General features: G+C 37.1%; 1 protein-coding gene across 3 annotated transcripts in view; it reads left to right on the top strand.

Annotated features, from left to right (window-relative positions):
* NAA15 (N-alpha-acetyltransferase 15, NatA auxiliary subunit) overlaps positions 1-15795 on the top strand; it is an 83867-nt gene that overhangs the window by 1615 nt on the left and 66457 nt on the right. The gene's annotated exons all lie outside the window — the stretch shown is intronic.

Here is a 15795-nt window from a genome sequence, read left to right as displayed (position 1 = left end):
ATTTTTGGTTTAAGAATAACGAGTGTAGATGGGACTATGACATAGTTTTAACACAATTTATTTTAAATGTTTTAAAAGGCTGATTGGTGTGGAAGTTTGACTGTAATGTAGTTTTAGGATGAAAATTTGTCTTAAATCTTACTCCTTAACAGTTTTTTTTTTTTTTTTTTTTTTTTGTGGAAAAAATATTCAAGCAGAAAAGTTGAGAGAAGGGTACAAGGAGCACTCCCAAACCCTTCAGCTAAATTTAGTATGTAACATTTTGCCAGATTTGCTTTCTCTCCCTTTCCGTGCACATAAGAGTAACTTGCAGACATAGAATCCCATCCATAAATGCTCCAGCAAGCATTTTCTGAGAACAAGGAAGTTGTCCTGTAGAGCTATAATACTGTTAATGGTTACTCCCTATGGAGTATCCAGTTGATATTAAAATTATCCCAATTGTTAGAGTAGCAGTTTTTGAAAAACCAAACTTTTTATTTGGAGATAACTGTAGATTTACATGTAGTTTTAAAGAATAATACAGAGATCCCTTGTACCCTTTACCCAGTTTCCCCAGTGCTAATAATGTCTTGCTAAACTGTAGTTCATTATTGTAACATTTTGATATACTCTACCAATCTTATTTAATTTCTCCAGTTTACTTGTACTAATTTGTGTGTATAGAGTTCCATGCAGTGTTATCACAAGTGTAATTACATAACCACCACTACAGTCTGTATACAGAATGGTTCCTTCAGCACAAGGATCTTTCTGTTGCCCTTTTAGAACCACATGCTCCCACCTCCCTTCTAGCCTCTACCCCCAAACTATGGCAGCCACTACCGTTATGTTCTGTATTTTTATAGTCTTGTCATTTCAAGAATGTTTACTGAGAAGAATCATACACTATATAACTTTTAGGATTGGCCTTGGTTTCTTTTTTTTTTTTTTAATTTTTGATCTTGTTTTAATGCAATATAATTCCTTTGAGATTTATCTGAGTTGTTGGCTGTATCAATACTAGTTTGTGCCTTTTTATTGTTGAGTAGAATACTGTGATATGGATGTACCACAGTTCAGCTCTTCATAGAAAGCATTTTTTGATTAAGCATTTTACGTATTATTTTTTTTTCTGGTTGTGATAGTGCGGCAGAACTTTTAAGTTCATTGCTAGAATCAAAGTGCTAAAAGAGTTACTATGATAAGGTATATGCAAAAGAAATGCAAAAATTGCTAAAGAAAAGGGGGTGTAATGTTCTTATTATATTAGGAATGAAGAAAGCATTCCTAACCAAAAGCATACTTAGTATTTGCTTTTTCACAGTTGCTTCTGCTTTCTCAGTTTTTATGGTAGGTTAGCTCTTTTGATTTAAGCCCCATCCCCTCTGAAAAGTTGGGCATATCTTAATGCCTGTAACCAGGTGTTAGGTTGGTAACTGTTAAATCATTCCACTAGTATTCATCTTTTGGCTACTACTTTGTTAGTTGTACCATACTTGTTTGTAGTAGGTTCCTTTAGGAAATGTAGTTTGTATTTTAAATATTTAAAACCTCAATTACAAAGTAATTTTTTAAAAAATTTTTAAAAATTTATTTATGATAGTCATACAGAGAGAGAGAGAGAGAGGCAGAGACACAGGCAGAGGGAGAAGCAGGCTCCATGCACCGGGAACCCGACGTGGGATTCAATCCCGGGTCTCCAGGATCGCGCCCTGGGCCAAAGGCAGGCGCCAAACCGCTGCGCCACCCAGGGATCCCAATTACAAAGTAATTTTATGTGTTTGCCTTAATTTTTCAAAGGAAACTCAAAAAGTTTGTGTAGTGGAATCACTTGGCTTGTTTTAGTTTAGGTGATACCTAAAACTCAGTTTGTTGCAAATTGGGCCCTTTTTTTCATGTATTACCTGTTTTCTGACTAAAGAATTGTAAATTGGTCAAAATGCCTACAAAATGTATCTTGTCTATAATCTGTCTAGAGAAAGGGCAGGGGATGAATTTAATATGGTATATCTATTCTGTATGGGTTTTAGTTTAAAGAACAGTTATGTGTGTTTACCAGAAGTGGTGTTTTTGTGGGCTTTTTGTTGTAATTATACACTATTTCAACAGTTTGGAAAACGAACTCATTAGAAAATGGTGACTTTGCCTACTCTTGATGGTTTGTTTACTTAAATAGTTTGAGGGAATAAACAGATTTTTACACGACTTTTTTGGGATCTAGGTTAAGGGTGGGGAGAATGAGTTGCTGAGGTGGAATGAGATTCACACCTTTTTAGATGTTAGCCCACTTGGACAAGTTGGATATACCCTAATGCTTTACACTCCAGTGTTACCGGCTTGATGACTATTGCTGCCACTGCTCTTCTTTTCCTAAGGTATTAATGTGAGGGCTAAAAGCCTAAGTTGGGAGTATTTAAAATATTAGTCTATTTTTGGACTTTTGCCTGAATGATTTATGTTGTTAGTTAAAAATCTAGAGGACAGAAATTATCTTTTCTAGAAAAGTGGTAAGAGAAGTTAGTATGGCAAGGTGATAATTTTTGTGATTTGCTGAAAACTTAGCATTTGTACCGCATGCACAATAGATCTTTCTGTAGTGATGGAAATGTCCTGTATCTGCTCTGTCCAATATGATAGCTATTAGTCACATGTGGCTGTTGTACACCTGAAATATGGCTAGTGCAATTGAGGAATTAAATTTTTAAATTAAGTTTAAATTCAAATAGCCACATGTGGTATATGGTTACCTTTTTGGACAGTGCACTTTGTGGATCCTTCTTTATTCTTAAAACTTCTCAAAAAAAAAAAAAAAAAGCCTTCTCAAGGTAGGGACATTTTTATTAAGGAAACAGACTGAGATTAAGCTTAAAAGCTTAGTGTTTAGATTCAAGAATCAATTTGTTTGTTAGCTCAGGGCATTTGTATCATACCTGCCTAGTGTTTGTCTATTTCGTGGGGGCGGGGGTGGGGAGGTGTCCTATGGAGAGGGAGTTAGGTAAAAGTATTGTGATAATTGTAGGTTTGTAGGTGGCTAGATGTATGGTAGGTACCTGCACATTGTAGGCAGATTCATTCTTCGTGTCTTTTCTTTTTTTCTCTCCTTTTCTTTCTTTCAATATTTTATTTATTCATGAAAGACACAGAGAGGCAGAGACATAGGCAGAGGGAGAAGCATACTCCCCCACAAGGACCCTGATGCAGTACTGGATCCCAGACCCTAGGATCATGCCCTGAGCCAAAGGGAGATGCTCAACCACTGAGCCACCCAGGCATCCCATAGGCAAATTATTTCATGCAGTGTATTGCGTTTGGAAAAAAGTGCTCTTTCTACAGTTGGATGATACTTAGGTTGGATTTAGTTGCAGGTGAAATTAAGATTAGGAATTGATTGTCAAGTAAATTTTCCGTATGCATGTGGAAGTGCCCTTGACTTAAATTTCTATGTGACAATTCTAGTTTTGCAACTGAATGTGGACAGTAACCTTGAAACTGGTTTTAATATGCTTTTGGCTGCCCTACATGTGTTCAGAATGTAACAAAGAAATGGAAACAAAGTTTTACCTGCTATGAAGTCCTTTTATTTTGCACACTGTAGGCAATCAAATGTTTAAGCTAGACTACATTTTTTCCCTGAAAGCGTCCTTTGGAATTTGCTAGAATTTTGCTAGTCCTAGAAATTTTGCTCTAATGTAAATATACTATATTGTAAAATACACCAAATACTTTTTTTTTTTTAAGTCTGTAAAAATTTTAGGAGAAAATGTTTGATAATGTGGTGAATTCACAGTTTTGTTTTCCTTTTTATTTCTGCCCTAAATCCTTTCTGGAATGGGATGTAGTATGAATGAACAAAGACATATTTTTATTTAAATTGGCAAAGTGTGTAATTTTGATATTTATTTATTATTATTTTTAAAGATTTTATTTATTTATTAATGAGACACACACACACACACAGAGTCAGAGACACAGGCAGAGGGAGAAGCAGACTCCATGCCCTCATAGAGCCAGATGTGGGACTCAATCTCATTCTGAGATCATGACCTGAGCTGAAATCAGGAGTCAGTGGCTTAACTGACTGTGGCACCCAGGCACCCCCAAAGCGTATATTTAAGTGGTTTATTGTGTTAGAAACCTGAAATGTTTCAAAAGTGATTCTTTTGGGTTGAGAGCAGGTTAAAGTACTTCTTTGTACAGATTATTTGGAGAATAGAGTACTCTGGTTTTAAAAAAAAGATTGATCACAGTTTAGTTTTTAATAGTTGTAGGCAACACTGTATGTTCAGAAAAGCATGCAAAAAGTTTAATAGGGAATTGAATTTAATGTTCAGTACTGTGGGCGTTTTAAAGGTGTGCAGTCTTGGGTCATTATTGGGGATTACACAAACTAAGTTTTCTGATGATAATAGAATTGCTATCCCAAGTATTACTTTGAAGCACTGGTTAAAAGAGTTTCCACAGAGGCAGGCATGGTGCCCTATATGGCTGGAGGATTGGAGAACTACTGGCCAACCTGCTTTAGCTGAAGGACTCTTTGTTTAGCATGCATTATTTCCTTTAATATTTGTGCTTTTGACAATGCAGTTCACACAGAGCATTGATTCAAATATATCTTCTTGTTCATAAAAGTGTTTTTGGACATAAAAAGCTGGGTTATATAAGGGATCATATGCAAAGAACTGTTCAGAATTTTCTCCCCCACATACCTGCATGGCACATTTCTTCTCTTAGAATTCTGTTCAGATGTTCTCTGAATGTTTTATAGAGGCCTGCCTCAACCAGAAGCCCTCCTCAGCTCAATCTTATTTTCTTTACTTTTTTTTTTCTCTATAACACTGTATTGCCATATGACTTATATGAGCAAGTAACTTATCACTTGTCTTCTATAACTAAAATGTAGGTTTTATGATGATAGGGCCTTCTTTCTGTTACTGTACCCCCATTGGTTGAAATCGTGTACCGTAACAGACACTGAATAAGTATTGGTTGCATAGAATGAGTGTTAAAACAGTGACGAGAGAGAAAGCTCTTTTGGATTACGTTCTTACATAAAGGTTTTTGAAAAAGGGAGTTACTGGGCCTTGGCATTGGAGATGGAGTACATTGTTACATGAGGTAATGGTAGGATGGCAGGCAGAACCTGTATTACCCGGTAAGACCTTAGAAGTTTCATTTACAGATGAATCATAGTATTAGCTTGTTTACATGGCCTTTCTCCAGTCGCAGAAGCATAATAAGAGGAAATTTTATTGTTTCTGTTTTGGTTGTTTTAGTACTGGAGGAAAAAAATGGCATCTGAATTAAATGAGGATGTTTGTTGTTAGGAGCCTGCTGAATCAGATAGTAAGGCTCAGTCATTTATAGTTTCATAAAGCTCTGCAACTGATTCTAACACAAGTTTGGGGGTGAGGACCAGTGCATATGCTATTATAAAAGGGGAAGGGAAAATTTTGTAGATTAGAGTTGCTTTGTGAGTGTTTTACAGAAAATGTAAAGCTCAATGTGAATTTTTGGATTTGGAAAGGTATGCTGGGAAGCTGGTGTGCAGAGCAAGCCGCATAATTAATCAGTGAGCCTGGCCAGCCATCAGTTTCCACATCTAAATACAACTTTGCTATTTATAGGTTGTAGTCCTGTTGAAGAGAGAAAAACTTAAGATTCTTATTGAAAAGTAGTTTTGAAGAGCATGTCAGTTGCCAATGTTGATGGTAAGAAGAGCAAGTGAAGAGGTTTAAAAAGAGTGATGGTTCCTAATAGAAGTATTAGGGTTTGGAAAGGAGGGAATTTTACGCTTTGATTGTATTCTTGACTTTTGAGAATTTCCCTGGAATATCAGCTCTATACCTAATACGTAAGCTGTTTTATAATGCATGCTGTACAAACTTGTGTTGAAGTTATAACTTTTCAAAAACTAGTTTAACTTGTTGCATATGGCTTTTCCCCCTTAAGTAAGATAGGAATTCTGTTGTTGACTACATAATTTGGAATTAAAATAATTCATCAAAATTTTAATTTAATAAAAGCAATCTTTTTGGCTATTTAAAAGTAAAATAAAATTGTAGTATAGAAATAAATGATGGAGTGGTTAGTATTTTTGTTGCCTGATGCTCTATTCCACTGAAATTTTCTTTGGTTAGTATAACAGGAACACATTTTCAGTTGAGATAATTTGAAATTTCTGTCATAGCCTACTGGGCAAATTATAATCTTATTCTAAGCCAATTATTTTTTTCCTTTTTCTTTTTTAACTAAGCCCTTCGCCCAACATGGGGCTTGAACCCATGACCCCAAGATCAAGGGTTGTATGCTCTACCCACTGAGTCAGCCAGGCCCCTCTACCCAGTGATATTTTTAATCTTAAAGATTCCATTTCATTTCATTATGTAGGAGATTATTTAAATAATCCTGTGTGTTACCTGTAAGAGTTGTTCTGTCTACATATCTTGTATATAAAAGGAGAAATGAAAGTTTGCTTTTAAAAGTATAGACCTAGGGGAAAAAACCCTTAAGGTTGGTTGTTTACTTCCACACATGGTTGTTCCAGTTAAAAAAATTTTTTTTCTTCTTTTAATAATGGCTTCTACTTAGTCTGGTACTCTTTTTATTTTTCAGAGAGATCTCATTGGAGATTACAGGATCATCCTTGATTCTCATTGCTTTGGAATTGAGTCAGAATCTTTAAGAAGAAGGAAAATGAAGTCAACTGGCATTTATTGAATATCTATTTTGAGCCAGATTTTATGCTAAGCTCTTCTTACACATTAGCTGATGTAAATCTTCCATCTTTCCTTTAAGGAAAGTGTAATAAGTATAGCCAGTACTTACATTATTGTTAAGAGTAGATTTCTGATTGCTTTATATACAGTCACTTGTGCTGTATCGGGACAAATGAGTTCCTAAAAGTCACTATACTATGCAAAATTATGCAGTTAAAACCACAGGGCTTATGGGAAAAATGGGGTTAGGCACAACACTCAGAAATTTCACTAGTGAAAAAAAGCAAAGGTAAGAACCGAATTAAAGTGATAGCACTATTTTTACATATGTTAAATGGTTAACAAATAAATAAATACTATAGAATAAATACTGCACTTTACTTTGGAAAAGACCAGAAGTTTGTTTGTGGAAGTGAGTGTCAGAAGGGTTGCAGTTTGTGAATTATTTTGAAGTAATGGATGGAAAGTTATCTAAAATCTGAGGGAAAGTTGTAACACCAGATACGGATGGGTGTGGCTCATAACACAGCCAGAACTGATGTGATGTAGCTGCTAGACGTATGTCTATTCTTTACATGCCTATGTGGCTTGTTGCAGCTGAATGCAGTTTTCTTTATTTTTTCAATTTATTTATTCAATTTATTTATTCAAACCTAGTACTTACGTGGACAAAATTCCACAATTATGAAATTTGAAAATTAGTGTGTTCAGAATATTTCTTAATATGTCAGTCATGTTGGAACAAATGTGTTTTCCAAGCAAGCATTATAGCAGAACTGACTGTACATTATCTTACTTAGTGATGGAGTGGTCTGGGTAACTCTTCCTTCATTCTGGCATGTGATTATTTCCTAAGCTTGAACTTCTTGGGTTTAGAACCCGCGATAGTATCACATTCTTTGCCATCTTAGTTGCCACAGCCACTAAGAAGACTTAAACTTATTTCAGTGTTTTCCTTCCTTTTATTTATTTATTTATTCATTCATTCATTCATTCATTCATTCATTTATTTTAGTGTTTTCCTTCTTAAAGAGAAGCTTTGTTCCAGACTATCAAAAGTTACTGGCCAATTCATCCTAAAGATTTTTTTTTGTGTGTGTGGGAAGACAGTATTTTAAAAACAAAATATTACACATTTCTTCAGGTGGTGTTTTGAAACAATTTTGATGTTCAGTGGAGTGAGCCTGGTGTGGAAAGAACAATAGAAAGATGGTGGGTTTGAATCCTGGTTCTGCTTTGTTTTTTATCCCTTACTCTCTTTAAGACTCAGTTTGGGGGATACCTGGGTGGCTCAGTGGTTGAGCATCTGCCTTTGGCCCAGGGTGCAATCCTGGAGTTCTGGGATTGAGTCCCGCGTCGGGCTCCTGGCATGGAGCCTGCTTCTCTCTCTGCCTGTGTCTCTGCCTCTCTCTATCATGAATAAACAAATAAAATCTTAAAAAAAAAAAGACTCAGTTTGCAAATCTGAGTAAAAACAGAGATAAAACAGTATTTTTCTGACACACTTTACTGGTCAGGTAGTGAGCTATGTATAAAAGTGCCTGGCAAATGATAAAGCATGTGAATTAGTACTTGTTTTGTTGTAGGTGTAGTCTATTAAGAACTTCAGTTTTTTCATTGATCTCATTTTGTTTTATGTTAAGTGTCTTATATTCCATTTGATTTTTTTGTTTTGTGTATTTTTCTGTATTTAGGAAGGTTTATATTTTTGTTCTAGTCAGTTATCTTTGTATTTTAACCTTTGAAAAGTTCCCTTAGTCATCTTTTTTTTTTTTTTTCTTATTTAGGCTTTTGCTATTTGATTTGTTAGCTGTAAATTAAATCCATTCAGTCTCATTTTCTTATGTGTGAGGCAATGGATGAGCTTCTTCTGCTTTACTTCTTTTTCCATGTCTCTTTTTCTTTGACATTTTAGAGTTATTTTTAGGGTGCCTGAGTGGCTCAGTTAAGTGTCTACGTTCGGCTCAGGTCATGATCCCAGGGTCCTGGGATCAAGTCCTCCCGTCGGCCACCCTGCTCCACAGGGAGCCTGCCTGTCTTTCTCTGCCTCTGCTGCCCCCTCCCCCCCGCTCAAGTCTCTCATGAATAAATAAAAATCTTTAAGTAATTAAAAAATTATTTTACTGGTGAGAGTATGTCATTTTATATACTCTTCTTTCACCCTCATCAATATCTTTGTTTTAGATTTAGTTCTATAACGAAATTTAGTTTATATTCACAAGCAGACCTTTACCTGAAGTTTTTTTTTTTTTTTTTTTTTTTTTTTTTTAAGATTTTACTTATTCATGAGAGACCCAGAGAGAGGCAGAGACACTTGGCTGAGGGAGAAGCAGGCTCCCTGCAGGGAGCCTGATGCAGGACCCTATCCCAGGACTCCAGGATCACGCCCTGGGCTGAAGGCAGGCACTAAACCACTGAGCCACCCAGGGATCCCCCCCCTTTTTTTTTTTAAGATTTTATTTATTTATTTGAGAGAGAGAGAGAGAGTGAGAGAGCATGAGCAGGGGGAGAAGCAGAGGGAGAAGCAAACTCCCTGCTGAGCAGGGAGCCCATGGACCCAAGGTGGACCCTTAACTGAGCCACTTAGGTGCCTTAGCTGAAGTTTCCCCAATCATCTGTTGGTTGGATGAACCTCATTGTGTACTAGAGATTCCTCAGCCATGCTTGTGGAAATCTTACGTGGTTAGACTTTTTCTGTAGCTTTGATATTTGAAGGACAGTTTGGCTGAATGTAAAATATTTGTTGCATATCTTAATTTTTTTGAAAATGTCTTGCTGTTTATCCTATTGTCTTGCTTGTTTGTTGCTGATGCCACTGTGGTTTTCTCTGTGAATGATTTGGTCTTTCTTTTTGGAGATCTGAGGGGTTTTCCTTTATCTGTAGAATTGAATCATTTTACCAGGATTATGTCTCTGTGTCGACTGTTCTGGATAAATTTTCCCTGCTACATCACGTGGTTTCAGGTGGTAGAGTGAAGTTTGTTTTAAATTCAAGAATTATCGCTTATGGGCAGCCCGGGTGGCCCAGCGGTTTAGCGCCGCCTTCAGCCCAGGGTGTGATCCTGGAGACCCGGGATCGAGTCCCATGTCGGGCTCCCTGCATGGAGCCTGCTTCTCCCTCTGCCTGTGTCTCTGTCTCTGTCTCTCTCTCTGTCCCTCATAAATAAATAAAATCTTTAAAAAAAAAAAAAAGAATTATCGCTTATCAGTTCTATTTTATTCAATGATCTTTGCCCGTTGGATCTCCTTTTCCTATCTCTGTCGTTTCCTTTTCCTTTGTTAATTTTCATCTTTTTTTCATTTATTTGAGAAGCATTCCTATTTTCTATCTCTTAGGATCATAGATCTCGAAGTTTTGTTTTCGTTTCTGAGATGGAGTTGTCCTTTGTTTCTTTAGTTCAGTACCTGTTTTATATTTTATTATTGTTTGTCCATTTAAAATTTTGAACATCTGAAGTCTTCTTTTATGTGTTTATTTGGTATATAATTATTTTTTCCAGTTATTAAGGAGTAACTGACATACCTCACTGTAAGCCATACAGCATTAATTAATTTGTGATGGAGTTGTATTACATGTTTCCCCTTTTTTTTATCGCTAGGCTTTTTCGGGTGTGTTTTAATCTGCCACAAGGTTTTTTTACTTTTTCCATATAAGTAACTTGGTATAGATGCTAGGTTCTTTTTTTTGTTCAGGTTATGATGGATTTTACTAGATCAACAGTATAGACCGTTTTATCTTTAGGTTGGGGTTTGTGTGGCTTCCTCGACTTCTTAGTTCAAGAGAGCACCCTCTTTTGCTACAGTGAATCATTTTTTAAATAAATGTGTCTCTTCCACCTCTTTCCAATTGTTCTGTCATCATTTTAGTAGTCTTCATCTTCAGTGACTTCTCTGTGAGGCCTTCAAGTGTGAAGGTGCTCCTTCTCCTTGAAGGCTATGCTTTGTAAAACCACTACCTTTGATTTTTTCCCCCAGTTTTTGTTTAAATTCCAGTTAGTTAACGTACTGTGTAATATTAGTTTCAGGTGTGCAATATAGTGATTCCACACTTCCATACATACATGAGCTTGGTGCTCATCACAAGTACACTCCTTAATCTCTATCACCTATTTCTCTCATCCCCCTGCCCACCTCCTCTGTGGTGACCATCAGGTTTTTTTTTTTTAAGACTTATTTATTTATTCATGAGAGACACTGACTGAGAGTGGCAGAGACACAAACGCAGGCCGAGATGCAGGCAGAGGGAGAAGCAGGCTCCTCGCAGGGAGCCCGATGTGGGACTCGATCTCGGATCCCGGGATCACGACCTGGGCTGAAGGCAGCCCCCCAACTGCTGAGCCACCCAGGCGTCCCCATCAGTTTGTTTTTTGTAGTTAAAGAGTCTGATTCTTGGTTTGTGTCTCTTTTCCCCTTTACTTATTTGTTTCTTAAATTCCACATGAGTGAAATCACGTGATATTTGTCTTTCTCTGACTTATTTCACTTATTCACTTACATACTAGTTCCATCCATGTTGTTGCACGTGCAAGATTTCATTCTTTTTTATGGCTAAGTAATATCCTATTGTATATATATACCACATCTCTATTCATTAATCAGTCAGTGGACATTTGGCTTCTTTCCATTATTTAGCTATTGTTGATAATGCTGCTATAAACATTGGGGTGTATGTGTCCCTTTGAAATAGTGTTTTTGTATTCTTTGGGTAAATGCCTAGTAGTGTGATTGCTGGATTGTGGGGTAGTTCTATTTTTAACTTTTTTTTGTTTGTTTTTTAAAGATTCTAGTTTTAAGTAATCTCTTTTTTAAGCAATTCCAACTTGGGGCTTGAATCCACAACCTTGAGATCAAGAGTTGCACACTCTACCAACTGAGCCAGTCAGGCACCTTTATTTTTTTTAACTTTTCAAGGACGCTCCATATTATTTCCTATAGTGGCTATACCACTGTGCGTTCCCACCCTAGGTGCAAAAGGGTTGCCCTTTTGTCCACATCCTTGCCAATACCTGTTGTTTCTTACGTTGTTGATTTTAGCCATTTGGACCTGTGTAAGGTGACAATATCTCCTTGTAGTTTTGATTTGCACTTCTCTGATGGTAAGTGATGTCCAGCATCTTTTGTGTCTGTTGGCCATCTGTTTGTCTTCTTTTTTTTTTTTTTTTTAAATTTTTTTTTTTTTTTTTTTTTTATTTACTTATGATAGTCACAGAGAGAGAGAGAGAGGCAGAGACACAGGCAGAGGGAGAAGCAGGCTCCATGCACCGGGAGCCTGATAATGGATTCGATCCCGGGTCTCCAGGATCGCGCCCTGGGCCAAAGGCAGGCGCCAAACCGCTGCGCCACCCAGGGATCCCTGTCTTCTTTGGAAAAGTGTCTTTTCATGTTTTCTGCCGATTTCTTAATTGGATTATTTGTGTTTTGGGTGTTGGGGTTTGTAAGTTCTTCATATCTTTTGGATACTAACCCTTTTTTGGTATGTCATTTGTAAATATCTTCTCGTTCAGTAGATTGCCTTGCTGTTTTGTTGATTGATTCTATCAATGTGCAGAAGCTTTTTATTTTGATTGTAGTCCAAATAGTTTGTTTCTGCTTTGGTTTCCCTTGCCTCAGAAGACATATTTAGAAGTTGCTACTGCTGATGTCAGAGAAATTACTGCCTGTGTTCTCTTCTCGTTTTTTTTTTGTTTGTTTGTTTGTTTTATGGTTTCATGTCTCACATTTAGGTCTTTCATCTGTTTTGAGTTTTTGTGTATGATGTAAGAAAGTGGTCCAGTTTCATTCCTGTGCATTTTACTGTCCAGTTTTCCCAACACCATTTGTTGAAGAGATGGTCTTCACAGACTTTTTAAGCCTCCTCTTCGTGACTCTAGTGGCCATTGCTCATCCATCATGTCTCTCAGGAGGTCTTCCTTTCAGGATGGGGCCTTTCAGGATGAGGGTGAATCCTAGTTAATATTAATATTAATATTACATGTATTCAGTCACCACTTCAACCCTGTTGTATTGCTCTTTTGGACAGTTCCCATTGAGGTGTCTGATCTTGGGTATTTATGCACATACATATAAGCTGGAATTTTTAGCTGTCTTTTTTTTTTTTTTAAAGACTATTCATGAGAGAGAGAGAGAGAGAGAGAGAGGCAGAGACAAAGGCAGAGGGAGAAGCAGGCTCTCTGCACGGAGCCCGACGCGGGACTCGATCCCGGGACCTGACCTGATCCAAAGACAGACTCTCAACCACTGAGCCACCCAGGCTTCCCTAGCTGTCACATCTTCTTAATAATGCTGGTTTTGTGTGATTTTGTTTGCTTTCTTTCTTGGTCTGTATGATTTTGATGAGGAGTTGTGGAGTGTTTAGAAGTTAGGGGGCAGTCATTATCCTATAAAGAATTTATTTTTAGTTTTAGGTGCTATGCTTGACAGTAATGGTGGTTTTTTAAATTACTGTTCGGATTATATATATATAACAGGAACAAGTTTGTTTTTTTTTTAACTATCAAACTTCTATAGATACTTTGATTTTTACTGAATTGTGTCCTATTCCTAGCATTAGATTTCATAGCTTATAGCATTTCTTTAGCAGGATTCTATTGAAATCTTTAACTTCTTTCTCAGGTGACATAGCTTAATGCTGAAAAAAAGTAAGATAAAACACATTTTACAGTGCATTAACAGTGGCGTAGTATCCAGAAAGCAGATGGTGATTGAATTCTGCTGCTAGTAAGACCATATCTAATTTTAACTTTTGGGTCCAAAATTTAGTTGTAGACCAAGGACTCCCTCAGGCTGATATGCTACAAGAATATTGGTGTAAAATTCCCACAGATCTTTCTTTTATTCTGAGATTGTGTATTTGTTCCTTTTGTTTGTTTTTATTTTATTTTTTTTAAGATTTTATTTATTCATGAGAGACAGAGAGGCAGAGGAAAAGAAGCAGGCTCAACCGCTGAGCCACCCAAGTGCCCCTGTTTGTTCCTTTTAAAGGACTGACATGCCTTTGATTTTGTCAAATATTAATGACAGATTTTTTAAAAAAAAATATGTAGAAAAAACAAAATTTAGCAACCTCACTTAAATTATCCTCTTTGTGTGTGTGTGTGGAGATTTTACTAGTTTTGAAAAAATGTACAAGTATGGAAACAATACTGTATCAGCCTCAGAGAGAAGCCCAGATTGTTGAAGGACTTAAAACTTTCATATGAGGAACAGTTAAAGAACAAAGATGGTAAGCTTGAAAGAGAAAACTGAACTCTTACCAAGCTAAAATCAGTAAGCAGAAGTTAGAGTGAGATAAACTTTGGCTCAGTATATATGAAAATGATTTAATAAAGAGTGAGCTGGCAGCAGACAGGAGCTCTGTGACCTCTTTTGCGACATTGAAGGTCTCCTCCAACTGGAAACTATAAAGTAGCCTTGACTTGGTTAGTCTTCCGTCTTATCTCAGTGGATCTTCGTTTTGCTTTTTTATTGTAGAAGAGAAACGTTGTAAAAAATAGCGTAAAACTAGGAGGAGAAAAGTCATCCATGGGATTTGTTTTCACGGTTGTAGTTTGTCAGAAATTATCTGATATGAAAAGGACAACATAATGTCTGCAAGTGGGAGTTCCAACTACAGTAATATTAAGAAAGGGAGGATCTTTTGTTTTTTAAATATTTATTTATTTATTTTTAAAGATTTTATTTATTCACGAGACACACAGAGAGAGGCAGAGACACAGGTAGAGGGAGAAGCAGGCTCCCCACAGGAGCCCGATGTGGGACTCGATCCCAGGACCCTGGAATCACAACCTAAGCCAAAGGCAGATGCTCAACAACTGAGCCACCCAGGTGCCCTAGAGATTTATTTTAGAGAGAGTGCAACAGGAAAGCACAGAGGGAGAGGAGACTACTGAGCACGGAGCCCAACTTGGGACTTGATCTCCTGACTCTAAGATCATGACCTGAGCCAAAACCAAGAGTTAGATGCTTAACTGTGCCACACAGGCACCCCTCTGTGTTTTCTTTAAAAAAAAAAAAAAATTCTCAAAAATTAAAGTATAACTTACAGTTAAATGCACAGGTGTTGAGTAGACTGTTTTATTAGTTGTCTTGAAGGTAGTGTTCTATTCATTTTGAGAATTGCATATACCCCAGGATGCCTGGGTGGCTCAGAGGTTGGGTGTCTGCTTTTGGCCCCTGTTGTGATACCAGGATCCGGGATCAAGTCCCGCATCGGGCTCCATGGGGGTAGCCTGCTTCTCCCTCTGCCTGTGTCTCTGCCTCTCCCTGGGTGTCTCATGAATAAATAAATAAAATATTAAAAAAAAAAAAAAGAATTGCATATACCCCATTCAAGATGTAGAACATTTCCATCATCTCAGACCCTTTGTTCCCCTTAATTGTATAGTTTAATTTAGTTTCTGATTTCATATTTCCTGCATTTGGTCAGGCTGGGTCAAATCTAAATATTGTAAGCTGTAACTGATATCATAGTGCTTTATTAAAACTTAAGAATTTTTTTTTTGTAAGTAAACTATACCCTCGTCGTGGGGCTTGAACTCACAACCCCCAGCTCAAGAGTCACGTGCTCCACTGATTGAGCCACCTAGGTGCCCCTATTTAAACATTTTTATTGAGTGCTTATTCATGTTCTTTATATATGTTTGCATTCACTTCTCACAACCCTGCACGTTTGTTGATACAGTTGAGGCTGCTGTTAGGCCATTGATACAAAGCTGTTTATTAAGTGGTTGCTAAGATTTGAACTCCAGACCATTGTTGTCCAATAGAATTTTTTGTAATGATGGAAGCATTCTATATCTGAGTTTCTAGGACATTAGCCACTGTTCACATGTGGCTGTTCAACACCTGAGGTAATGGGTAGTGTGACTGAGGAGCTTTAATGAATTTTAATTTTTTTTTTTCTAGAAGAGAGAGCGGGGAGGGGCAAAGGGAGAGGAAAAGAGAGGGAATTTTAAGCAGGCTGTACGTTTAGCGTGAGCCCAACTTGGGGCTCGATCTTAGAACCCTGATATCGTGACCTGAGCTGAAATCAAGAGTCAGATGCATAACTGACTGAGCCATCCAGGTGCTCCTGAAGAGTTTTAACTTTTATTTAATA

The sequence above is a fragment of the Canis lupus genome, chromosome 19, assembly GCF_011100685.1.
Source record: "Canis lupus familiaris isolate Mischka breed German Shepherd chromosome 19, alternate assembly UU_Cfam_GSD_1.0, whole genome shotgun sequence".
In the NCBI taxonomy this organism is placed as follows: domain Eukaryota; kingdom Metazoa; phylum Chordata; class Mammalia; order Carnivora; family Canidae; genus Canis; species Canis lupus.
The sequence above is the reverse complement of the archived record's forward strand: the minus strand, read 5'-3'. Positions and strand labels throughout refer to the sequence as shown.